Source organism: Protopterus annectens, chromosome 9.part0 (genome assembly GCF_019279795.1).
Source record: "Protopterus annectens isolate FY-2018-M chromosome 9.part0, PAN1.0, whole genome shotgun sequence".
NCBI classification, from domain to species: Eukaryota; Metazoa; Chordata; order Ceratodontiformes; family Protopteridae; genus Protopterus; species Protopterus annectens.
Window position 1 is genome coordinate 666,380,108 of NC_056743.1, and position 26,348 is coordinate 666,406,455.

Here is a 26,348-nt window from a genome sequence, read left to right on the forward strand (position 1 = left end):
TGCCAGCCTGGCACCCAAACTTCCACAGAAGGCACACACACACACACACACTCACACCTAGGGCCAATTTGGAGTGTCCAATCCACCTACTTCATGTCTTTGGGATGTGGGAGGAAACCGGAGCACCCGGAGGAAACCCACGCGACCACAGGGAGGACATGCAGACTCTGCACAGAAGGCACCCCAGCCGAGACTTGAACCAGAGAACCTCTTGCAGTGAGGCGGCAATGCTAACCGCTGCAGTTATGGATGAGTTGATAACAGACTCAATTACTGCTGTATAGAACTGACATCAGCCTCCCCTGTGGAAGGTTGAACTTCATCAGCTGTCTCAGAAAGTACATTCACTGTTGTGCCTTTTGTATGATGGACCCTACATTGCCTGAGATTAAAGGTAGGAATAAGGAATGCTGAAATCTTGAGAGCTAGAAAATAGTAATGTTAAGAGTGCAAATGTTATAGGGATGTCATATAAGAGGGAGAGGCAAATTACTACTAGTTTTGTTTTCATAGTGTATTTAGAGAAGGGGAGATAAAATAATGGGTAAAAAGCAGTATGTGTTACATCAAGTAGTTTGTCATGTTTTACAATTTGAGGAAATATGGAAAAGCATTTGAGGTATTGGTGAACCAAGATAATGCATTTATTTATTCATTTTTTTAAAGAGCTGGAGATTAACTAGTTACAGTCACACTGTACTTCCAGAATAAAGCAAGCAAGCAGATGTCTGCTGATTATATGCCTGTTTAGTATAGAACTCACTCTATAAATACGTTTTATGCTTCACTATATAAACTGATTTCATTATACATAAACCTTTCTCTGCACGGATAAAACAACGATGATAATAATAATACAGTTAATTAAGTATTACAAAAGAGATGAAGCTGCACAAATTGGGGGTAATCATGTTGGCCGTGTTGCTGGCTGTCGCCTAGCCGTTAGGGGGCCTAAGTGTAGATTTAGCGTGGAAATTTAATGTCTTTCTTTCTCTGTATACAATATTGTAGGTAACACTCCTCTCTATGTCACTTTTTCTTGTGTTGTTGTCTGTTAAGTGTATACTACAGATAGTCCGGTGTCAAACAATATTCCGTTCCACTCTTGGAACGTAGGATTTTTTAACCGGCTGTCTAAACCGGATAATTAATAGCTTTCACCCTGCAGGACGAGCCTACGTGAGTGTTTTGCTTCAATGTGTGTTCAAGCCTTGCATAGCTATGATTACTGTCAGTGTTTGTATTAATAACTTTGCAAGAACTGTTTTTGAACGGAAAACATTGATGGTGGCTGATTTACACGCTACTTGTGTAAGCTATACTTGGGCATAGGTATATGGTAGCGCGAGAAGCTGGTGTTTGCTATAGGCCGCTCGCATCGGTGTCCAGTAGGCATTACTGTCATTCTCGTTCCCCTGTAGGCAGCCCAGAGTGTTCTTTCATAATCGTTGTTGCTGATCCACTCTTGTTCGCCATTTTGTGATGGTTGTCCGTTAGTGTATTTAAACAAATAACTCAGCCACGTTGTAGAGTCTTGCCAATGTCTTGTACAACTTAATTTTACCGGTGTCTGTAACAGAAGTGGGGTCAGAGGTAATGCAAACAGGGTTGACGTTCCTCCGTTTATTTGAGCCTTGTTGACATTTACGAGGCCAGCATTTTACTTTTATATACAATAAATTTCATTTACTTTTTTTTCCTGGCATTTCAGTTATGAATAGACAGGTTGAGCTGACCGAATATTTTAAGCATGGGATTATTTTTAATTTTTTTTAAGTAAAAGTTAAGGCGGAGATTATTTTTTCATTTAATCCGTTAAACGGTGCATGCAGTTTTATTATAAACGGCGCAGATCTTTGGAATCTAACTTATTTTTTGTTTTGTGGATAACTCTACTTATAGAAACTTTTAGACACCTTTAGTACATTCAGCATGACAATAAAAACAGTCGGTATCTGGTGAAATGTCAAATGTACTTGGCATTTTGGGCTTAATACCTGTCGCGGTCAGTTCTATTTCAGACCAAACTCAAAGCAATCTTATTAAACGAATGTCCTGTATTAAAAACTTTATTTCCTGGAAGAGTAGGCGAGGTTATTTTACTGTTCCTTTCACAATTAATGATGTAGTGTTCGTATGTTTGAATATTGTAGCCTTGGGTAATTCTCACCTAGGTACTTGGGATTAAACGATTGTCCATTTAACACATTTTTCTGACCTGTTCATCCTAGCACTGTTCCTCCTCTTATTTTTATGAAAACCATTGTTCACATAGAATGTGGAAATGTATGATTTCCTTGCTGTAATCGTTATGATCTTAAGCATGAGCACTGCAGTATGTTTAACTTGTGTTCGATGCCATTGATGTGGGTTGTCTTGTAGCGGTCATATTTTGCCCGGCGTACACTCCAGTGCTATGCCACTGTATCTTACGTTACATTTCCTGATTTGTAACTGTTAGAATTATTCGCCTTTCTTGTTTGTATCTGTGTTTTTTAATGCGAGACGTATCCCAACGTATTCATAATTCTCAATCAGTCTCCAGAATTTGGGGTGAATCCGGTATTAATCGGGAACTGGCAGGGGCACTTTTAAAATAGTAGTATTAACTGGGCAAAATAAGAAAACTAGTTCATTTCCGAAGTAAAAACGTTGTTTAGTTACTTCACAACCTTGTTAATCAAATCACCATTTCCAGGAGGGACAGAGCAACTATTTGACAGTCCGGGGTAGTTGAGAATTAATTTATGAGAACAATTTCTCTATAGGGGGATGGCTCATGGTTTACGAAATCTCAGTACTGTCATTTTGTTTTTGTATATTAACAGTACGATGTTATGGCTTTTAATGAACGGGCCTGTCATAATGCTTAAAAAAAAATAAGTGATGCATTAATTTTAATAAGGAACAGTCAGTATAATAGGTGAATGTAGTGTGAAGATGGATATTGGCTCCTTGTCAGGCCAGTTAACGTGGATATGACTAGTTTTTAGTTATATTGGGTTTGGTCAGTGAACCACAAGTACTGATAGCTAACAGGTTGCTATTGTAAACGAATTTACAGTATTTATTTGTATTTTTCTGACCAAGGGTTAATAATATGACCACTCAAAGTGCATAATATAAAGACGTGAAATGATCACGAATAAAAGACAATAAACCAGTAAAGTGGGAGAATAAAATCGCACTGAGATCAGTATACTTTTTATGTACAAAGCTTGCTATGCATTTGGGTTGATAGCACAAGGTAGGATTCTAATTTCTATTGCATATGTGGTTGGGTATGTTGGAAAAGGGGAGATTTTTCTGTGCCCAGAATAGAAAGGGATTCAGTTTTGTGTTAGTTTTTTATTTATTTATATTTGACCGGGGGTGTCCTACTGGACGTAGGTCCATTTTCAGCGGAGGCCCGGGGAGAAAAGCTCCACAGTTAAAATAAACAGACAGTCGTTATTGGATTACATAGCAATTACTTACAACATATTTATAGATGAAGAACATAGTACATCAGTAGACAACTAGAATCTTTATCTGTGAAGTATTTCTTTGTATGAGTGATGAAATTGAGGGTGGTCTATCCAGAGGAGGACACCTGTTCTACGGGAGAGTTGTTTTGGTCATGTTATAATATTGGGGGATCTGTGAAGTTTGAGTGCTGGACAGTGTTGTTTTTTGTTTAGAATGAGATTTTCCTTGAGCCATTCAGTGATGCAGAGGAAATCAGATTTAAGTTCATCTTGTAATCTAGCTAATGATTTGTTAGAACTGCAGAGAACAATATCAAGTACAAAGAGAGGTGAGGAAGATACGTTTGATTTGTGTATAGGGAGTATCAGATGGGCAAGAATAGAGCCTTGAGGAACTTCTTTGATTAGAAGAGAAGTGATGGGGTTGGTTGCAGTAAACTGTGAAGTTCTGTGTGTAAGATACCTCTGGAACTAGAGAACTGCATCAGGGCTGACACCAAATTCTGTAATTTTTAGTATGAGGGATGAGTAGTTGACTAGGTCAAAGCCGCAGATGAAATATGTGGGAATGTCATCTAATAGTGTTTGTATGGCTGTGGAACTGTTCCTGACTAACCAGAACTCATGTTTTGTTTTGTTTTTTTTTTGTTTTGTTTTACGAGAAGAGATTGTTGTTTAAAGATATAGCCTTTAAGTTGGAGGTAGACAATTTTTTCAGACCTTGCACAAGTTTGGAATAATAGAGATGGGGGGTATTGAGAGGAAAGTTTGGGAAGTGGTTTCATTATGGTGGTTTTCTGGGTATTTAGCATGGTTTTGGTATTGAGACAGAAGTTTAAAAATGTGTTGTAGAGGATTTACAGTGTAGTTTCAGTAGTGATAAAATCCAAAGATACAAGACCGTCTGTATCTGGCAGTCTATCAAGTAATCTTTCTTGTAGTAGTGGTATGTAAACGTTGGAGAAGATCCATCCAAAATGTAAGATGATTGGACTTGCAAAAGTGCCAGGGTTCATCCTTGAATCTGAGGAGGTATTTTAACTGCTTTTTTGGGGTTTAGAATTGGAGAGCCTAGAGATCAAGGGAAAGTAAGTCTTGAAAGGAGGTGAGAATGTATGGGAAGGGTTCAGTGGCTAGTGTCCAGCTGGGGAAGTGAGACAAGTAGTAAGTTTTTGTTGTATTACTGTAGGCTTTTAACCTGAAAGAGATTAGCTTGGGGATTTCTAGGGAACTGTGCAAAGGATTGAAAAGCTTATGGGGCAGTTATCACTTAATGAAATTGGGCGAGTTTACAACCCAGAATTGTTGAACATGCTCCATATTAGTAAAACCAAATCTACTCGAGCTACACGCTCTAGGGATATAAACCTCAACACAAAAATTAATAGAATATGCTGGAGGGATAGATTCCCTTCGCAGAGACTTCCCTTACTATGGAACAGGGTCCCGATCTACTCAAGTCAGAGCCCCTCACTATCACTCTTCAAGAGAACCTTGATGAGTGGATGGGTAACAGAAAGTTCACACTGGGGATCACACCAACAGCACTACTAGATAGGGGCTAAGGGTACTAGCTGCTAGTACAAGGATCTAGGGAACTACTAAAGGGGCAGTGAATACCGCACAACGTTGCTGGGCTAATATATGCCTTCAGGCAGATAGCTCAGTACCAACCTATGGTTGGGATTATTGGAGATTAAGGTCCAGGAGAGTGTGGTTTGAAGTTATAAGGTTGGGTCTTATGGTATTTTTGACAATTTCTGCCAGTTCTGTGAGAAAGCCCATTACTTGTAAATGAATGGGTTTAAGTGTGTTAAAGTAGAAGTCTTCTGGAATTATTATATATTTTTTCTTGTTTGTATTGTGTAAAATTGCTTGAATGATGTCTTTGAATTTCTGTAGTTGGGGGTGGTGCATGACAGCTATTTGGATATCTGTAGTGCTAGGTAAGAACGTTTCTGTTGGGGCCCAGTTTGATGGAGACCAAAAGCTACAGTTTTTACATGAGTAGTTATAAGATTTGTTTCTTACACCTAAGAAAACTAAATGTTTGTGTGTGTATGTGTGTATATTGTGTGTGTGTTTGTGTCTTTTGGCTTTTCCCGGTTAGGGGTCGCCACAGTGGAACTCCGGTCTGCTAATGATTGGTAGTGGATTTTTACGTACCGGGTTACCAACCTTCAACGAAGGCATGCCCCATTCATGTATGCCTCCACACAGAAGATGCTCTGAGAATTGAACGGGGCAACGTCTTGCTATGAGGTGACAACGCTACCGCAGCACCACCATGTGTGGAGATTATATATATATTTTTGTATATTTATTTCATGACGTTTAAATGATTTGAGGGAAGACTGTGTAAAACCAGAACATGTGGCATTGACATTCAGATGTGCTGGCTATGATGGGTGGAGTGTTGCATTATGTTGGGTGGGAGGTTACCTTGGAGCTTTAAACCTAAAACTGAAAATGCTTGATCAAAGTAGTTGGAAGTTTATTTTTGTTTGTAAAACTGAAGGTAGTGCTTTGAAGTTTCATCAGCATGCGTTGAGAATTTGATGTGGTGTATAAAAGTGTACATACATAATAGCACCTTTTCTCATGTATATGTATATATACATGAGAGAAGGTGGTATCCTGTGATGCATAATGGGATTAGTATTATTTTAGGATACTTATGACAGAATTTAGTGACAGAACTGTGATCAGCTTAGCTTTTCTGAGGTACATTCTGTTTTTTTAAGAAGTGATTCTAGTGCTATATATGTATTTATTATTTTACATGCAGATTCATGTCTTTCATGCTTTTTTAGTCTTCATGTTGCATCTTTGTTGAAAACGAGTTGACATGTAATGTTCTAGAGGAATCTTTCTCATTGCTGTACTTATTGTCTGGCAGTTTACTGCTATATTGAAATCTCAAAGGGCATCTACCACATTTTTGACTGTGCAATGCTGTGGTGAAAGTCAAGGTTAAATAACATTTATTGCTGTGAAGATGTTTCACTTGACCAGTACTGCTTGATTGTAAATGGACTTGTATGTGCACAGTACTGCTTGATTGTAAATGGACTTATATGTGCACATACATACATGCGATTCATTTTTTCCTTACTGATGTGCATGCTACTAATACGATTTTCTTCTGTGTAATCTATTTTAAAAATCTGTATTCTTTCCATTTAAGGCATGTGTGATCTCCCTCTGACACTAAACAAGGCATTTGACTGATTTGAAAAGAATACTTTGCATAACTGTTTAAATGAAGAGCAGCTATGGTGTCCGTGTGCTTGTCTCTGTGCATTTTTCTCATAAATTTTATGTGCAAACTGTAGGCTGGTCATTTTATATATGCTTATTGTTGCTTTGGTTTCAAAATGCCATACACAGTAGAGAGTCTGTTATCTGAATGCTGATTTATCTGAACCCAGCATTCCAAAGTTTTTGTGTAGGAAAAATCATTGTCTGAATGTGTAAATGTTGTACATATCAGCTTGTGTATGTTTTTTGAACGTGTAGCCTGCTTGTTTGTAAAAATATTCTTTATTGTCCGTTGGACTTGCTGAATGGTTGAAAAGTGTATTCCCAGAGTGCAGAAAAAAACAAGATTTTAGAAGTTTTTTATCCAGTTGAATGTGTGATTATCTGAACTACCCTTGGTCTCGATTTAGATAATCGACTCTCTACTGTAGTATCTTCTGCCCCTTTTGAGTACCTTGGTCAGGTGCACAGCCCTATATCTGGTTTCACTTTGACCTGGGCGTCTAAGTCACTGTGTTCAACATTTCTGTATTGCTGCTGTCTGTCAGCCAAGTACTGCTGGATGCAAGGTGGAACAATTCCTCTACAATATGATTTCCTAACTTTGATAAATCCAGAAAAGAGTATTTAGTGTTGTGGAATTGTTTGAGAGTTTCACATTTTCATGATATGTACGAATTTGTTCAGCAGTACCCATATTTGTGGGAACATAAGGTGAGATATTTAGGTTTATGGATGAAAATGGTTTCTCTTATGGTAGCTAAGGGTATGTGGGACAAGACTAAAAGAAATAAGTGAAACATTGTAAACAGTTTCCTGGATTCAAGCAGTGAATGTTTTAGTCCCTAAAGTTTTATATACAGGTCAGCATATTTAATCAACTAGAGGAAAAACTACAGACAGTTTAATGAAGAGCTGAAGAAATTTATTTGGGAATGGAAGAGGGCAAGAGTTAAGTTTGATTGTTCTTCCCTTATTAAAAAAACAAAGCAGGTAGTTTAGGATTATCTGATTTTTATTGGCACTTTTAAAGCTACGCAGTTAAGGCTGAAATAAGGTGAAAAGGTTATAAATCAAATTGGAAGGGGTGATTAAATGGGGGTAGGGGGAGTTTGATTAAGGACGAAGTGGTGTTTAGGGTGCAGATTCTTAAGGAGAATAAGCTGTACAGAATTTGCAACTTTATGAATATAAAGTATTCTAAGAACTAAGCCAACACTGGAATGGAGAAAAGAAATTTTGCCAATAACCGTGACTGCACTTTTAAATAGGCAAGAGGTTGCTGGAATTTGCTGGAGAAAGTTGGCAAAGGAAGCAAGGTATCTGGAGCAAATAACTAGAGGGGGAAGGGTAATAGTGGGATGAGTCCAAGAAGAAAATTGTTAGGACTGCAGGTTTAAAGACTGCCTTCCCCACCAGAGATTGATGTCAGAGTATGGGCAAAGAGAAAGGGAGAAGGAAGTGCTAAGTGAAAGACCAGCTTTTGTAGAACTTTGTCTGCTATAGAAGCTGCTGTTTAAAAATGTGGTAATTAGGTTGTATAAAATATTGCAGGATAACTATATAAAAACTGGAGTAGGTTAGAAAATAATCAGAAGAGATTAGAAAGGCCATTTACAGAGGAACAAAGGGAGACCATATGGTATGGGTCATAGTCCATAAGGTTTAGGGTTTTTGCTTGGAGTGTTTGCATAAGTATTTTTATACCCCAAGTGAGAACTTTTCATCTGGTAGATAACAGATGCTGGAGGTGTGATAGAAAAGGGAGAGGTAACTGAGATCATGGTTTTTGGTAGTGCAATGAGTTGGCGGGTTTTAAAAATTCTTGAGTACTTTGGCAACAAATGGGTTGTGAAGATTATTCATGAAGGTTACATATGACAGTGGAAGGAAATTACTCCTTTAAAGGGGAGTAATTCTTTATCCACCAGAAAATACTGTTTTTTTTCAACTTTTCCTCATCACATGCCATCCCAGGGAGTGATAGGATCTGTTCCCCCATCCCAGATGGGAAAAGTTTTTTTGTTTTAAGGATGTTTTAGATGCAGAGTACAGTACAGTTGTGTAAAATCTTACCGTAACAGTACATGTCCTTTCCTTCACTGTTTCAGTATTGCCCAAGTAGGAGCACCAGTCTAAGGAAACGCAAGAGGTAACCAGCACATCCAATAAGGAAAAGGACTAGGGGGAAGGATGGAGGGAGTAAATGCTGCAGCAGTGAAGGAAAGGACATCTATGTTCTTACATTAATTGTTGCAGTATTCTTAACGTATGGGAGAGTGCCAAAGTTCAAGAAGAAACTTTAGAGGACGGAACAGTAGAGCCTTCTAAGAAGCCATGAAGAATGACACTAGCAAAACCAGCTCTAGCTCTGGAGATACCATCCAACTAGTAGTACTTGGTAAAAGTATGCACAGAAGTCCAGGTAGCTGCTTGTTGAATAGAATTAGTATCTAAGCTCTTGAAAAAAGCATCAGAAGAAGCCACAGCTCTAGTAGACTAAGCCTTTACAGGCGAGGGAAGGCTCTTATTATGAAGCGTATAACAAAACAAAATAGACTTTTTGAGATCCAAGAAGAAATATTTTGCTTGGGTACAGCTAATCCTAGAGATCTAGGAGGAAAAGAAACAAGTGATCAGATTTTCTAATAAACTACTTAGTTTTATCCAAATAAAATCTGAGTGGTCTCTGCACACAGAGTATCAGGTGTAGTCTATGACAGAAGAATGCCAAAGAAGCTGAAAAGTGAGGTGTACAAGACAGTGGTGCGATCAGTGCTACTGTATGGTACAGAAACCTGGGCAATAAAGGCAGAACAGTTGAAGCTAGAGGTGATGGAAATGAAGTGCCCCTGAGGAAGGTGATGGAAGATAAGAGGAAGTGATGACGTCCAGCAAAGAGGTGGATGGATTGTGTGAAAGATGATCTGTGACAGTCTGGTATAAGTGTCTGAAGAAGGCAGGAGTGTGGCACTGAATCAAGAGAGTTGGTGACAGTTAACATGATACCCTGACCCCATGTATAAAAATGGGGGGGGAAGGGAGCTGATGATTGTCTCTGCACATCTAAAGTATGTAGCACCCTCTTGCTGAGAGGGGAAAAAGTAGGCAAATGAATAGACTTTTCACTTTGCTGTGAAGGAAAGGTTAGTTTGCTGTTATTGTTTGTATTACTGTATTGCTTTTCTATATTTTGAATACTGTAGTTTGTTTTCTTTACTTTGTGTTTTGCTTGCGTTCTGTTTTAACAGCATATTAAAACTTCAAAAGAGACCACAGCTCCCTCTGTTCTGAGTCTGGCAGAATTTTTCCCGCCGCCCCACCCATTTAAGTTGTCTTAATACCACTGTATGTCTAGTTGCCCGCCTCTTATGTTAATCTGACCATATATCTCATTTCTCTCTACTTTCACTGGCTTATGTGAGTAATCACAAAATCATCATTTTTGAAATCCCACCCCTTCAATCATTTAAATTTATTGGCCATCCTACAGTATTTCATAGTACCAAAATACAAAAGTGACCACCCCTTTCAATCCATCTTGCTGTTTTAAAAATAGTAACTCTCCACTAAACCTTAACTTTTTAAACAGGTAAAACTCAAGTTACCTACTTTCACATCTAACTTCTCTAGTGCACACTGCAGAGTGCATTCTTTTCAATCTTACCTTTAAGCATCCCTGTGACTAGCACTTTCTCTAATACCTGCTGGAAAGCACTAGGAAGCCTTAAACTCATACAAACACTGAACTCTCCTTGTTAACAAGGAGAAATTAATAGTAGGTACTAAACGGCCTATAATTGCAAAGTACCTTGCTAAGGAAACAGCTCCTGTACTTTACAAAGAAAAAAAAAAAAAAGCCCCAAACCAAGCATGTCCAAGGGTCAGCTTCCGGTGATTTCTCCTGTCTACCTGGTGAATCTGGGCATACTGGGGCAATGCAGCAATTGCCTCATGTACACAGACAACCCTCTCCTCCTACCACCCAACACTACAACCTGTGAGAGATGCACTTACATAGCCAAAATGGAAGCAAAGCGCTCTCCACCCAAGATTGTGCTAAACAGTCAAGAGGAGAAGGTTAACACCCACACTACATCTCAAGCAACACACAGCCCTTCTAAACCCGCACCACCAGCACCCACATATAGCAACACTAAATCCACATATGCAGAGGCCCTTAACTGTAACCTGCCCAAGCAACAAAGACCTCTGAAGCTGAAATGCAAACAAACACCAATCACAACCAATGTGTCACATAGTTCACAACACCAGTGTGCCACCCAGCAACAGCCCCTAAGGCAAGACAATGTACCTAACACTTTAGTCATAGGTGACTCTATAGTCCGGCACACTGATGTCCCTCTCACCAGGTTGAATAAGGAGAAAATTACACTCAGCTGCCTGTCGGGTGCCAAGATCCGCCACATAGCGCATGCACTCAAGTCACTCCACAACAAGTACAAATATGACTCTGTCATTGTCCATGTTGGAGTGAATGACTTGAGACGTACCTCCCTGGACTACATGAAAAGAGACATGGAAGAGCTCTCGGATCATGTGGCCCAGGCAGGTATGACCCTAGCCCTGAGTAGCATCCTGCCTTCGCCCAGAATGATACCACAATATAAGGATAAAATGATTGACTTCAACAATTGGCTAAGCTTATGGTGTCATTCAAAGGGGATCCAGTATCGGTCTGCCTGGGATGACATGATTGACAGACCACGATGCTTTGCCAGAGATGGTCTGCACCTGTCTCCCCTGGGATTCAGGTTACTGGCTAAAGCTCTTGCCACCCCTATAGTGCCTTTTTTAGGCAAACTTCAAAGGACAAAGCCACCACCATAACTGGTACAAGCATACAAAATCTGAAGGTAATGCTACTCAATGCTAGAAGTCTAAACCTCAAAATGCACTCTCTCGAGGCACTCCTAAAAATGGAGAACATCGATATCTGTGCAGTAACTGAGACCTGGTTCAAGGCACCAGAGAGCACCCCTGCAATACCAGGCTACAACTCTTACCACACTTTTCGGCCACCAAACCAGGACCGAAACACTAAAGGTGGAGGAGTGTCAATATTCACCAAGGATATTCACACCACCAGGCTAGTTGGCCAACACAATGTGTCTGAAATTCTCCAAGTGCAACTAACACTAGGTAAGACTGCAATCCAAATTGTAGCTTGCTACAGATCCCCCACCATACCCCAAGATTCTCACTAAACCTTTCTAAACATACTGGAAAATATTAAGATGGAACCAAACACCCTAATACTGGGTGATTTTAACTACCCTGCCATTAACTGGGAAAACTACTCATGTCCCAACACCTTTATGCAACGGTTCTTGGAATTCATAAATTCCAATGCCCTGGATCAACTAATCCATAGTCCCACCAGGGGCTCCAATATCCTAGACCTGGTCATTACCAACATGGGAAATCAATGCTCCATACCTATGGTCACCCCCTCGTTAGTCAGGTCTGACCATAAGCTAATCACCCTTAACATCCACATCCCACTCCCACCCCCCAGTAAAGAAACCACCATAAAAAACTTCTCCAAAGCCAACTTCATGCTACTCAAGTCAGAAGTGACAAACTTCATAACACCCATGCAGACGGGGAACTGAAAGTTCAACTGCTGAATCCTACACTAAGGCACTGTACGAGCACATCTACTCATGCATGAATCATGCCATCCCAAATAGAACCAAAATGCTCTCCTCCAAAAAAGGAAGCCAATCTGGTGGTCCCCTGCCATAAACCAACTTTACAACAAAAGGAAGAAACTTTTGCAGAAAAGAGGAAAATCCCAGGATGCAAAAAACTCCCTTACTAGCCTCAGTAAGAAACTGAGATGCCTCATAAAATCCTCCAAAGCTAGTTACGAAAATAAAATTGCCAAAGATTCCAAAGACAACCACAAAGCATTCTATAACTGTCAAGAATCTAAATGGCAATGCTCAGATCTGCTCTGAGCTAAAACAGAATGGCATTAAATATACTGATCCAAAGGATATTGCCAATATCCTGGCAGATCGATTCAGTGCCAACTTCACCCCCCTCTCTTCCTCCTAAATGGGTCATCTCAATACCGGAAGATTGCCAAATTCCAGTAATAATGGCCACACAGGTACAAAATGCACTCTCTAAAGCCAAGAATACAGCATCCATGGGACCAGATGACATCCCGGGCTGTGTACTACATGAACTACAATATAAACTGGCACCTCACCTAAGTGTCATGTTTAATCATAGCCTCACCTCAGGTTTCGTGCCCACTGAGTGGCGCAGAGCTACAGTTATCCCAATCCACAAGGGGGGATCCACCTTGGATCCCGGAAACTACCGTCCCATCAGTCTGACAAGCCTTGTCTGCAAGGCCATGGAGCGTATTATCATGGAACTTGTAAACAAAGACATTGGCAACCTTCAAACACTGGACCCCACCCAGTTTGGGTTTGTGAAGGGCCGATCTTGTCTCCTGAACCTGATTGACTTCTTTGAATCAGTCTCCAGAGCCATGGACAAGGGTAAGGTGGTCCACACAGCCTATCTAGACCTTGCCAAGGCCTTTGACACCATCCCCCACTCTGGAATCATAGATAAACTTACTAAGTTGGGCATTAATCCCTATGTCACCCAATGGGTTGCTAAATGACTTACTGATAGAACTCACACTGTAAAAGTAGCCGACTCCAAATCCAGCTCCAGACAAGTGACAAGTGGAGTACCTCAGGGTTCAGTCCTGGGGCGCTCTTGTTTGGCATCTACTTCTCTGAAGTACAGGTCAACACTAAGGGACTCTGGCTAACAAAGTTTGCAGATGACTGCAAACTGGGAGCCATTATTGAATCCCCAAATGATGTGGATACTCTACAAAAGGGCCTTACAGAAACAGATGCTTGGTGCCAGAGCCATGGGCTCAAGCTCAATGCCAAGAAATGTATTTTTATCCCCTTTGGGAAAAAACATGTATCCATAAATTACCATATAGGTGGCAGTACACTAAACACAGAAAGTGTGATAAGAGACTTAGGGACACAGGTGGACAGTGGTCTCACCTTCGATAACCACATCGCCACAACAGTCAGGAAATCCTATGTGGCACACCTCATCACGAAGGGCTTTTCATCCAGAAAGAAGGAGGTCATTGTCCCACTGTACTTATCCCTCATTAGACCCATTATAGAATACAACGCCCCATTTGGTATGTACCTCTCAAGACATCTGCAACAACTGGAAAGGCCTCAAATACCTCACTAAAAGAATCACAGGCCTAAAGCAGATGCCGTACACTGACCACCTTAAACTCCAGCTATACTCTGCCGCATATCGTCTACTCAGAGGCGATCTCTGCTTAACATACAAGGCCATGTCAAACCCAGAGCTGTTGGACATGCTACACTTAAAGAAATCCCAATCCCTCAGAGCTACACGCTCCAGGGATCTAAACCTTGTCATCACAATAAACAAAACATGCTGGAGGGATAGGTTCCTGACCCAGAGACTCCCCAGACTCTGGAATAGATTGCCCATACATGTCAAGCAGAGTGCCTCTTTGGACCTCTTCAAGAGGAACCTTGACAATTGGATGGGAGAAAGGAAATTCACCCCAGGGATCACGTCAGTCGCCCTGCTAGACAGGGGTCCAGGAAAGTAAATAATGTGGGAAGAAATAGCCAGGGAATTGTTATGGCTAGGCTTGTATAGGCCCTAGGGCTGATAGCCTAGTACCAACCTATGATTAAGTGACAACTCATTAACCACCTTGGGCATAAAAGGATTAGTAGGCAAGGATAACTTGTCGTTATGAAATATCAAAAAAGAACAAGCTATAAGGGCTTGCATCTCTGACGCCTGCCTGGCATAAATTACAGCTAACAAAAAGGATGGTCGTCCAAGAACAATGTTTTAAGGAAACCAAAGCAGCAGGCTTAAAGGGAGCCTTTAGCAACTTCTCCAAAGTTAAGGTCCCAGGGAGGAGGAGGAACAGGCTTCCTGGGAGGTGTAATGTGAAGGATGCCTTTTAAGGAATTGTGTAGCTTCAAATCTAGGAGCTAAAGGGGAAGATAAAGGCAGACATGTAGAGGGAGAGCTGATAAGTGGACATTTAGTAGAAAAATAGGCCAAACCAGCATTGAGCAACTCGCACAACCAAAGGAACATCACAGAAAATGGGTCCAGGTTACGAGAAAGGCACCAAATAGAAAACCTCTTCCATTTGGATAAGTAGGATTTCCTAATAGTAGGCTTCCTGGTCTCCTGCAAGACCTTCAGCATGTTCTCAAAAAAGGTGTCTGTGGAAATCAAAATCATATCTCCCACAGTGTCAACTGAAGAGTGAATGTGTGGGGATGGATGAGAGATCCCTTGTCTTGTGTGAGTAGATCCACCCTGTGAGGTAACTTGTGATCATTGCCCTTGGCTAAATTGTGGAAGAAGAGGGAACCAATGCTGTCTCTGCCAGGAGAGAGTCACCAACAAGATTTTGGGAGTGTACTTTTTTTAATTTTGAACAGGACTTTTGGGATAAGAAGGGGAGGTAATGCATAAAGAAACATCCCCTTCCAAGAAAAAGAGAGGGTGTCCACCTATCCCACCAGAGGACCAGGGACTCTAGCACCAACAAGAGGAAGTTGCCTGCTCAGAGTGGAGGAAAGTAGAGCTACCTGAGGAGTACCCCATTTGTGGGCAGTGTCCAGAAACACATCCCTGTGAAGCATCCATTCGTGGGATTGAGTTAAGAACCTGCTCTGAGTGCCTGCCACAGTGTTTTGACCTGAAGGGATGTAAACTGCTTGAAGAGTTGCTTGATGTTTGACAGCAAGATCTGCATATTGGGAGTGCCAATCGGCAAAGAAGGTAGGATCTTATTCCTCTGTTACAAACCACATCACTGTGGTATTGTTTGAGTACCTTGAGAGGTTCTGGAGAAAGAGTATGAAAAGCCAGAGCAACCTGCAGGAGAGCTCTCGTCTCTTTGACACTGATGTGCTGAAGAGGTGACCCCCCCCCCCCACCTTTTACAGAGCCAAAAGCTGCTCCCCATCCCACACCTAAAGCATCTGTGAACAATTCCTGAGAGGGAAAAGTGGGTGAAAAGGGAGCCCAGGAATTAGAGAACTGCCGAATCCACCAGTGAAGTTTCTTCTTGATGCAAGGAAGAGGAGGAACTATAGAGTCTAGAGGATGTGCATGCTGAAGCCAAACTAACTTCAGAAACCACTGAAACTTTCTCATGTGGAGTTTGGCCAGAGGGAGCATAGAAATAGTCGATGCCATGAAACCTAGAGCTCTCAAACCCCCTGGCTGTAATGGAGTCCAAAGAAAGAAGAGTTTGAAAGAAGGAAATGAGTCATGGCCTTTGGAGGAGGCAGGGATGCCAACATAGGTACAGTCTGAGTCCTGCAACCCAGAAAGACATGATCCTGAGGAGGAGTCGTGAGAAGACTTTTTTTGAAATTTTGTGAACCCCAGGTTCCGAAGAAGGGGAAATGGCAAAATGAAGATCTTGCAAAGGGATCTGTGGAGAGAGTGCCTGGGTCAGCAGGTCATCCAGGTAAGGAACTATTTGGATCTCCTAAAGCCTGCACAAAGCAGTCGCAGGAGAGAGGCATTTGGTATTTCCACTGCCCCAAGGGCATTAACCAAAGGGCAAAGCAGAGAGCTGAACATGCCAGGAAGCAACAGAGAAAAACAAAAACTTCCTGAAAATGGGATGGATTGGAATATGAAGGTAAGCATCCATGAGATCCAGAGATACCATGTAGGCCTGAGGGAGCTATAGAGGAAATTAGTCTGAAGGGACAGTGTCCTAAAGGTGGGCACCTCCAGACAGGTCTAGAACTGGTGAAAGGACCACCTTTTTTTTCCCTTTTTCTGGACACTAGAAACATTGTGGAGTAAAACTCCCTCCCCCTTTGGGACACCCCAAGTCAAAAGGTCTCAATGAATCTCTTGGGGGGGGGGGGGAGGAAGTTGCTCCGAGGAGGATGAGGAATGCCCATAAAAGGGGGACGGGATTTCCACATCATGAAATGCCCCCTAATGAATGATGGACAGAACCTAAGAATCCCGAGTAATATGGAGACCAAAAATGAAGAGAAAGCGGAATGTGGCTGGGAAAAGTTGGATAGTCATGCAGCACCTGGTTTATCTGGAAAGGAAGATTTGAGTTCCTGAAGTCCTCCGAGTATCCTTAGCAAGTGGGAGCCCACTTGCCACTGTTTTTGCTCTTAGTAGGCGCATGAGATTGCCTGTGAACAAAAGCTGGCTTATTGGGATAATTTCTCTGAAATGTTGGGTACAGAGAGAGAGACATGTTTCAGTTCCAGTAAGGCCTTCCCCTTATCCTGAAGGGGACTGAAACAAACGGCATCTGCTTCCCCAGACAGAAGTTTATCATCCAGGGGAGCATCCATCAACTTAGCCTTGATATCAAGTAAAGGTTGAAGTCTAAGCCAGAATACCTCCTCATCACTGAGGTGGGCTACCAGCCACAACTCTGAGTTGAGATGACTACAACTAGAGACCCCTGAGCGTCCCCCAAAAAAAAGTTGCTTGTCTTTTTGTGTATTTTATACTATTTACTGCACTTTTGTTTTGCTCGTCCTCTACTGTAATATTGTATTTGTATACTGTTGTGCTGCAATTGTCTGCCTCACTGTGCTTATTAAATTTTATTGCTGTTTACCAAGATCTTTTTGTTTAACTGTTTAAGTATTTGCTGTTTTTTTTCACTGTTGCAAAGCAATCTGTTCTGCTTGTTTTAGTTTTCCCGCAAAATGTTTATAGTAACTGATTTGTTAGTTGTTTAAAACATTCTTTTGAATTTCCTTACTGATTTTTCTGCTGTCTTTTTTAAATGTTTTTTTTTTTTTTGTTGTTTTAGTGTGTCTCTGCTATTTTTCTGCCGTGTTGAACATTTTCTAGTGATTCTTGCTGAAACTAGTGTAGCTAGTAGCTGTAGCATAGTCCAGATACAGGTTTGCTGCATCTGGGTCTGTTTGTAATGGCTGGCTGTTCTGAGCACGTTATCCAGGCCATCTTGGATTGGAAGGGGCCTTTCTGCACTCTGCTGAGAGGATTGTGTTGACTGGCACCTGGCCACCATAGCCTCTGGAGGTTAAGCATCCTCATTGGCCCTTTTGAACCTTTAAGTTTTTACCATCTGGGATTTAAGCCATGCATTTGAGCAGGCTTCTTTTTGTTTGCGTGTTGTGCAGCATGATGCACTGCTGCACAATTGTGCGCCATAGCCAGATATATTAAATTCAGTAGATTTTCCCTTGGTTACAGCTGTCGTACATTAGTGTAGCCCTCCTCTTTGGTACTTTCCCATTCAAAGAAATACTGCTAGTGAGCTAAAAAAAGGCAGAAATATCCATCCACTGAACTCTCCCTTGATCGATCCTGAATAGGCTCCCCCCCCCCCATGACAACAGCCTTCAATCTAGCAGTATGGACAGTTGGACCAACCTTGTTGACTTTAACCAAATTTACATAAAAATGCAACACCCTCTCATAATGTGTATGTCCTCATAAGATGTACAAACACATGAACATATCAGTAAGATTAATATTAAAAATTTAACACCTCTTGATTTAGTCCATGTGGGATCAAGGTTCCAAAATTAAAAATTAAAGTAGTCTCCAGCTGATTTAACTTATTAGCAAATAATGTACCACAGTTGCCAGATGGTTGGGCTAATGCACTGAAAAAAACAGGGAATCAAAATTTCCCAAGTGGGCTTGAATAAAATGCTCTGCAGCTGGACTGAAGCCTATTACCCCTTCTAATATTTTTTTTTTATTTTACATTTGTTGACCGGGAAAGTCCGACTTGGTTCCATAGATCCTGTTTTCAGCGGAGGCCCGGGGAGAAATGCTCCAGAAGCATGTCTTTAGAATGTGGGAGGAAACCGGAGTACCCGGAGGAAACCCATGACGCAGGAGAACATGCAAACTCCACACAGAAGGCACCCCAGCCGAGAATCGAACCGGAGAACCTCTTGCTGTGAGGCGACAGCATTAACCGCTGCACCACTGTGCCGCCCCAAGGCAGTTGTTTCCCATAGTATATTCCCATAATATTTCCCAAGTGTTCCAAAATTATAATCTTAAATTTTCTTTTGGTCTACCTATATACCATCTACCCTCATCACACCCACAACCCAGAGTACATCCAAACACCACATGATTGACAAATCTGTGCCCATTGATCATAGTATTAGATACATTTCTGATTCTATGGCACACACTGCATCTCCCACAAGGAAAAGACCCTAATGAATCATTCTGGGTCTGATTGGAAATTGGGTAGTTCAACAATTTTTTTTCTTTTGGTAGATTTTTAAATCCAAGTCATATGTTGTGGAAATTAAAGTGCTGAGTTTATAATCAGCTGTTATTGGCCATATCCTTGTAACCACCTGTGTATCTGAAAAGGGCTAAACCTAGTAACTATTTTTTGTCCCCTCCTCTCTTGAAGGAAATTGAATTCCATGTCCAAACTTATTATTCTCATGCAGTTGTTCCCTACTTAACACACTATTCAACAATTTTTATTCTTTGCTTCATTAAGAAAAAATGTAGAATACCCTCTGACGATGGATCTGTCCTCTACTTCAGCCAGAGATTTCTATTTAGAAGCCATCTCAGAAGTATTCCTCCTTCTTACTTCTGTCGGCTCTTCCCTGTTAGGGGTCGCCACAGTGGAACTTGGTCCGCTAATGATTGGCAGATTTTTATGGTGCCGAGGTGCCAGCCCGACGCCCAAACTTCAACAAAGGCACGCCCATTTACACATGTAGTTTGAACGCCACTTGACCACGGGGAGGACATGCAAACTCCACACAGAAGGCGCTCCAGTCGAGACTCGAACGGGAGAACCTCTTGCTGTGAGGCAACAATGCTACCGCTGCACCACTGCAGCCATGCTCGGAAGTATTCCTCCATACTTTTCTAAATTCGCCATAAGGCAGTGACTCAATGAGATGTTCAGAATGCATGCAAAGAATTATTTACAGCAGTACTCTTCCTAAATGGAACAAATTGAATAACTCCCATGTCATTCACAAAAAAAAAAAAAAATTGGCATCCAGAACACTAATGGTACTGACATTTGTGACAACAAAACTGTAAACCATGACTGTTAGAATTCAAATCCCACAAATTTCTCAAACTCAGAGGTATGAAAGTCAAATAGTCTATGTATTGCGTATATAACATCACCTTCTCCTTATGCTGAATAAAAAAGCAGAGGATACGAACATTTACTTGGTTGAAACATTGTTGGACCTAGTTTTGTCAAATAACTATATGATGTTTAATGGGCAACTCTTCCTCCAAAATATATGTGTAGCCATGGGGTCCCCATGCAGAGGGAGTTTTGCAAATAGTGATATGGCACATTGGGAAAGGACCCTAACAATATGTTCTTGGAGAATGTGTTATGGTATACCAGATATCAAGACGATGTGACTTATTTGGAAGGAGGAAGTAGAGCATATTGACAGTTTTATTGAGAGTATCACAGCCATGACAGACTTCCTGGAATTTGCATATAATGTAGGAGTGGAGGATATTGCGTATCTTGACGTTAAAATTATAAAAGATAGAATTAAGTGTAAATTCAAGACCACGATATTCAGGAAGCCTACATACTCAAATTCATTTTTACATTTCTCGAGTAGTTATCCCTATTATCCAGAAGAGGGCTGTGGTAAAAGGTCAATTCGTAAGGGCAGCAAGGTTGGTATCGGATGATATAGACTACACAAATGAATGTGAAACAATTTAAAATCATGTTCCTTAGGAGAGGCTATCCAGAAAGCCTTGTTATGAACATCATTCAGGAAGTGAGTGCAGAAAGGTACTTGGGGCATTTCAAACTCCGTGTCAAGTGGTAATGGTATTGATTTAACAGCCCAAGTGAATAGTAACAACGGAGGGTCCCAAGTTAAAAGTTTGAATCTGAATTTCCTCTACGTATAGTATTTATTATAAGAGTATAAGGGGTATCCTACTTAAAAATTGGACTGTTATTTTAGAGGATCATTGGGTTTAAGGCCAGGTTTTACGTACACAAGAGGTCCTAATCTAAAAAATGTATTAGAGTGTAACAGAAGGCAACCATACCCCGCTGGCATGAAAAAATGTGGAGCATGCCCACAGTGTAGGCGTATTAAGAGTAGGAAATGCAGTACGTATAAAGGACAAATTATTTACCATTAATGGTAGGTTCAATTGTGAATCCAAAGGGGTTTATGTTGCCGGGTGTGAATTATGTCCCTCTTACTACATCTGAAAAATTGAGAGAAGGTTGAAGCAAAGAATATATGAGCACCAATTTCCTACAAGTAAGGGTGACCTCAATAACGCTGTAGGGAAACCTATTATATTATAGAGAATCCGACCCACAAGTTTACCTACGCAGTGGTACAGCAAGTAAAATGTGATCTGCGGGGTGGTCCATGGCAACTCGTTCTAGAGGAGCAAAAACTTTTGTGGCAAATTCGAACATCGGCACATATCCCACCTGGGCTAAATGAATATGCATCTATAAAATGCATTTTAAAACTTAAGGCTCTGGGTAGGTAATTGGCCCACAAACATGGGTGTACTAAATTTATGGGTCTGTTGGGCATGTGTCCCTCTCTTGTTTCCTTTTTTGATTGTGGTCTATTGACTTCATACTAACTGGAAGGCCTATATGAAATGCTAACACACGTTTGGGATTTATGGTTAGGTCATATTTAAACAATAAGGAGTTCATTGCTTAGAACAGTTGCACATACTGTAGCCAGCATAATTTTATACATTAAAATGATAGTTTGTATGCATCTTTATTATGTATTTTTGATCAGGGTATCTTTTTAGTTAGTTTAGAATGTATCGTCACCCATTCACTAGTAAAATGTGTAAGATGTGTAAAAATGTTTTAAAAACATTTTTTAAAAATACATAAGGGTTATTTAATACATTTTATATACACATAGGATTTTTTGTATTTTTTTGTATCATTTGACATATTCTGCATAAAATTATAAATTATTTGTATACATTTAATCTATTTAATACATATATTGTTCCTATTAAATAGGATTTTAGCTAGATGGTTTTAAAAGTAATGAAAGGAAATGTTTTCCAGCCAACTTTTTGAACTATTGTGGTTTTTCACGCTGCAATTATCTTAAATTGAATAATTGACTGTAGTTTCATTTCCTATATAAGGTGATGATATTGTAATGAATTTTGTCTGATGAAGTCGGGGCATTGATCCCTTCGAAAGCGCTAACAACAAACTTGGATTTTACTACTCGCAGCGTGTGTGGGCTTTAACGCTACCTCTGGAATACGCTTGTTTCTTTTGTCATTTAAGTAGTTTTTTTTTGGTTTTAAGTGGCCAACAAAAAAGGTAATAAAAAAAAAAACCCCAACTGGGTACTTTCCTGCAACTGCTTGGTACCAGCAAGAAGACAGATATTCAAACTGGTGGAAACTATGTAGGTGTTCAGACCAGTGTGGAGATGCATTCAGATTGGCAGCAAAGAAATTCTGAGGATGGTACACCTGGATGTCGCCTGTATGCCCTACAGTACCAGAGCTGCATATGTGTGACGTTAGGCGTACTTTAAAGCAACAGTAGGCTTTGGTTTACTGGCAGACATCAGGCTTCCACAGCAGAGAATCCCATATGTTAAGAATACTGGGTCTTTATTTCCTAAACCTGTTTGTGATGGTGTCAAAGTTCAAAGTGCTGTCATTTCACAACATGTTACCTCTTATTTCTCTGTCAAATCTTCCAGTAACTCTAGGTTTAAGACATTCCTATCGCATCCCTGCTCATTCAGACGTGTAAGGTTCTATGTCTGGATCACATATCAGTTCTGTTACTTTTGGATTATCAAAAAGGGAACTCCTGCACGTTGAGCAAATGCACGGCTCAAAACAAAGACAAATCATGCAAAAAACAAACGAGCCAGCATACAGTGACCTGAAAACATTTTAATGGTATTAAACCATGAAAAAACAGCAAGACACAGACCGGTTTCGGCCAGATCAAATCATAGCCTTCATCAGTGTGAAAAACAGAACATCAATTGTTGAAACTTAAATAAGCCCATCTACAATCTCATTGGTTGTGTCAAAAGTATTCATTTAGACCAGGTGGAAATAATCCACCCAGTTTCACAATCCATTTTTTCTCTTTGGTATTTAAGAGTGCCATCCTGTCTTGTTGGATCTGTTACCTTGTATAATGTCAATAATCATAAAAGTAAACCTGGCAGATTTGTGAACCAAATGATGTTTGTAGAGTGCGTTATTAGCCCTTTTGTTTTTAATATTGCTAATGTGCTCAAATTCTAAATGGTCTAGAGGTTTGACCAACATAGAATGAACCACACTGACAAGTGGCCAGATAAACCACCCAGTCACTGCTACAGTTAGCAAAAAAGTTGAGATCATAAACCAACGAACAATTTCTGCTAGAAAACTGTTTGGATTTGTTCACCTCATCACAGTTGGTACAGTGGCCACATGGGAAACAATGGGTCACCTGTCAGTGTTGTCTGCAAAAATTGTGAATGTCCATCCATAGTACCATGTTTGTAGTGGTTAAAGAAAGAACCAAGCTTTTTCCCTTTCCAAAATGAAAATAAACATCCATCAGGTTTTATATTTGCTACTTCATGGTCACATTGCAAAATATATAAATAAATGAGGGACATTGTATTCAATGATGCAGCTGTGATAAAGGGGAAAAGTACAAGGGTAGGATGACTCTTGGTAATCAACAGAACCAGATAGGATGTTTTGACTGTGGTGGAAACGTGATCAAATGAGTTATCCACAGGGGTACACAGGTGTCTTTTGACCTTCTCTGTTTTAAGAGATTGCTCTTTATAACATAACGGGTGGGAGCAGCTTTTTTTCCGAATGCTACTAAGTTGCAGTTTTCTGCATTTAACTTTTAGACTTTTCAGTATACCAGCTATGTACGCATTCCAACCCTTGCAGAGGAGGTATGTATTGGTGAATGAGCAGATGGTGGTAACCAGCTTGCAGTCATTGGCAAACTTTATCAACCATACTTCCAAGATATTGGCTTGGAGATCAGGTGAATTAAATTCCAAACGAGAGGGCATAGCACTGATGCCTATGACACAACACTCTGTAAAATTTTGCATCCCGTATGTAACAGCAGCTTTCAGAAACAACCTGGGTACTCTTGTATGGCCAGATTGCAATCCACCTGACAACATAGGAATTTACATTGTTTATTGTGAGGCTGTTCAAGCAGCTTTGTTCATTTGTCCTCATTTCTGTTATGTCAGGTTGGCAAGTGAGTGTACTGATTTTCACCAGGGAATAAAGGCTGATTAAGGTAAACCATGAAAAGCCTGGAGAAAATTCTCAAGTAGTGAACACCTGTGAATGCACGATGTTATGAGGCCCCTTTTGCTTGCAGTTAAGGAAAGCTTTGCTTCCATCAAACAATCTGTTGAGAAGACGGTGTTTACTAATTTTAAATGAGTTCTGAAACCTCGGTGAGAATGGTGAAGACTAAAAACGAAACTTATCTTGAGGTACTCGGTGTAGTGGTGGTGGTATAGTTTCTGAAAATATTTAATGGGGAAATAAAAAGCCATATTAAAAGCAGGTTAGGGTCTGATATTATAGGAAAGTCCATGGAATTGCATAGCTCAAAAGAGTTTAATTTAAATGTGAAGCTTATGCACATGCACTCAGTGAGTAAAGCAAAGCACTACGTTGTTGAAATGTGACTAAGATTTTGGCCACATGGCATTGTATGATAAAATGTTTACATTGATGCATACATTTGGTATGTTTTGTGTGTATCCATGCATGTATTTTTTTACGGGATCAGCTGTGATTTGTTGAGTAGAAACTCTAGTCTTAATTCCTCAAATGTTGTACCTGTGAATAGATGAGATCCCCCACCTCTCCAGTTGTAGCAGGTCTTCCTCATTTTCATTCCCTGGAGACTGTCTTAACTGGGTGGTAAGCTCTGATGTCCTACTATGTAGGTGAGAAGGATTAAAACAAATGCCCATTTGTATCATCTGAGACGACCCTCAACAAGTTTGTACTCGACATATTATCTGCCATATACAATGTATAAAAGGTGTGTGTGGTTCTACTTTCAAATCTTGAAATAACTGGAGTATAGAATTTCAATATCTCAAGACCATAATCACGAAAATCCACCACAATGAACGGTTATAAAACCAAACGTTACTGTACTGAAAGTTCATAGTACCGAATTTTCAGTATGCAGTGTTCTAATTTTGGTACTCTCCACCATACAAATATAAATAACAAACACCACCTTACTCCCTACACCATCACACAGCAACAATCCTAGTAATCTAAAGCAAGAGGGCTGTGCCCCCCACACCCCTGCTAATTTATATATATATATATATGTGTGTGTGTGTGTGTGTGTGTGTGTGTGTGTGTGTGTGTGTGTGTATATATATATATATATATATATATATATATATATATATATATATATATATATATATATATATATGTAAATGTTATTACATACTACTTGCTGTCTTGTTCTACATACTTTCTTCACTCCATTACTTTTTATACCACTTGATTATTACTATATTTTTATATTTGAATGTAGTTCTTAATAGTTTTTATACTTAGCATCAGTAAAGTTGTATAGTGGAGCTTATCTCCCCGGGCCTCTCTCTGTCTGTGTGTGTGTGTGTGTGTGTGTGTGTGTATATGTGTGTGTATATGTGTGTGTATATGTGTGTGTATATGTGTGTGTATATGTGTGTGTATATATATATATATATATATATATATATATATATATATATATATATATATATATATATATATATATATATATATATATGCGCATATGCCTGGGGAGATAAGCTCCACTATACAACACAACTTTACTGATGCTAAGTATAAAAACTATTAAGAACTACATTCAAATATAAAAATATAGTAATAATCAAGTGGTATAAAAAGTAATGGAGTGAAGAAAGTATGTAGAACAAGACAGCAAGTAGTATGTAATAACATTTACATAGAGAGGGAAGTGGAAAATAGACGAAAAGAAAGTGAATTTAGATTGGGTGAAGCAAGTCAGAGGAACATGAATTAATGTTGGTCAGGATTGGTACAGGGGCACAGCCATTGTGTTTTGAGGTAAAGCTTGAGTTTCTTTTTAAAGAGAGATTTTGAGGGAATAGATGAGAGTTCAGAGGGAAGCAGGTTCCAATATTTTCCAACAGTGTTTGAGAAAAGAGAGTCTCCGGCCTTGTTGTTTGATTTGACAGTGTCTATAAGAAGTTTGTGTGCAGATCTAAGGGACTTTAGGTTGTGGTATGGGTGAATCAGGCTTGATAGTATAGGGGTTTTGTCAGGTTGATAAAGAATTTGATGGGCTATGCTAAGTTGGTTAGTTTTTAGTTGCTGTTGATATTCCAGCCATCCTAGTTGTTTTAGATTATTACAGTGGTGGGTTCTGTAAGGGTTTCCTGTGGCAAATCTGGCTATGTTGGGCTTTTAGTTGGTTAGGATTGTTGTTGCTAGTTGGAAATTATTTCC

General features: G+C 40.1%; 1 protein-coding gene across 1 annotated transcript in view; it reads left to right on the forward strand.

Moving 5' to 3' along the window:
• The first annotated feature begins 1,028 nt into the window (after nucleotides 1–1,028).
• The window catches only part of PRRC2A (proline rich coiled-coil 2A), a 3,202,076-nt gene continuing 3,176,756 nt past the window's right edge, over nucleotides 1,029–26,348 (forward strand). The window contains exon 1 of the mRNA XM_044082142.1: nucleotides 1,029–1,179. The gene's annotated coding sequence lies outside the window, so the exon portion shown is untranslated. The remainder of the gene's footprint in view (nucleotides 1,180–26,348) is intronic.